Genomic DNA, 1,630 nt, shown 5'->3' with positions numbered 1-1,630 from the left:
TGTGGGCGTGTAGAGGGTAGAACCTGAGGCGGGACATCGTGCGCAAACTCTGATGTTTGGATATGATTTATAAAAGGAAAGATGTGCAGAAACGTGTGTACGCACTGTTTTATAAATCTGAATTTTTTTTGACGTACGCCATTTCCGCCTTTTGGCCGTACGTTCACTTTTAGTATGGTTTCCACGCAATCCTTTATAAATGAGACCCCAGGTTTAATGTAAACTTTTTACAGATCTAGTTTAATGTAAACTTTTTACAGATCTGGTTTAATGTGAGGCTTCTTTTTGCATATAGCGACATACTTAGCTTGGTGCTAATTTTAAAAACAATGCCTGTCTTTGTATCAGTCCCAACACAGACTCCAGTGTGGAGCAGATTAAGGGGTCAGAAGGTGTCATGTAGACCTGACCTCTAAACTGAAAGGTCCTTGACCCCCTGGGGGCCCCTGGCTGACACTAATGAAGGCCTGCCAGAATCATCCTAACTGAACATCAGTGAGCTTATTATAAATATGGCAAAGGACAGCGGTGAGCCACAGGCTGTTTCAGGTATTCATCCACACCTGGTTTAGAGAATAACAGGTATGTTAACAACATGTTCAACACAATTTTAAATAAAACTAATTATTTTTGATTGAAAGAATTTTAATAGAACTTTCAAATTATAACAAAATCAGATATCTGTGTTAAGAAACATGAATTTTTTGCCGTTTTAAATGAGAAACATTTGGGATTTTAAATTCATGAATTTTCACTGGAAAGTTGTCAAATTTAAATTTCCAGTGAACAATGTAAAAAGTTGTCAAAACAATTATTAAATATTACCTTGAAACCAATCTTTGTTCTGAACTTTTTAAATGTTTAGAATGACAATAATCGTTAACGTTTCCTAAATTCATAGTAATAATCCTGAATTCAAACAAAAAATTGAGTTTGTTACTGCAGACAGTTATACTGTTTTTACCTTTTCTGCAGTTTGCTGTTGAAAAAAAATTCTAATTAGTTGAATTGTATTTTATTTATTTATTTATTTATTTGAGTATATGCAGTTTAAAACAGGAACCAACGATCTATTAAGTTGTTTTTTAGAGGTTAAGATCTGAATTACGCCTCCACGATCACTCAGAGGAAATAAACAAGAACACTGTACTTCTGCACTTTTCTCATTTATGATCAACACAAACCACAGATTACAGCTGAGTCAGCACCGAGAGCAACATACTGTGTTTATTTATTAACCAGGCAAATTCCACGAGAACACAGATCTGTTTGTCAGCAGGGGCAGCTTTAAAAAACACGCAGGTTTATGAATGTCAAAACCAGAGAAAACCCATGAAGCAACAGTGCTGCTGACCACTGATCCACCGTGCTGAATTAATGAGTTTGTTGCAAATGATATCATCATCCTAATTTATTCTAATCTCTGCAGCCTTGATTTAAGGCTCCTGACAGATGAGGAGTCACGGGCCCTCTGCAGGAGGAGACAGGGGGATTCCAGATACCTTACAGGTAGGAAATGAACATGACAGCAGTATTTATACTGATGTATTTATGTATTTATACTTCTGCTGCACGTGCTCAGGAACAACACACCTGATAAAATGCTGTCTGAATAAAAATAATAATAATA

The 1,630-nt window shown here is 36.1% G+C and overlaps 1 protein-coding gene across 1 annotated transcript in view; it reads right to left on the bottom strand.

Moving 5' to 3' along the window:
* The window catches only part of traf4a (tnf receptor-associated factor 4a), a 38,489-nt gene that overhangs the window by 36,177 nt on the left and 682 nt on the right, over positions 1-1,630 (bottom strand). The gene's annotated exons all lie outside the window — the stretch shown is intronic.

Source organism: Austrofundulus limnaeus, unplaced genomic scaffold (assembly GCF_001266775.1).
Source record: "Austrofundulus limnaeus strain Quisiro unplaced genomic scaffold, Austrofundulus_limnaeus-1.0 Scaffold407, whole genome shotgun sequence".
NCBI classification, from domain to species: Eukaryota; Metazoa; Chordata; class Actinopteri; order Cyprinodontiformes; family Rivulidae; genus Austrofundulus; species Austrofundulus limnaeus.
This window is presented reverse-complemented; position numbering and strand designations above follow the sequence as displayed.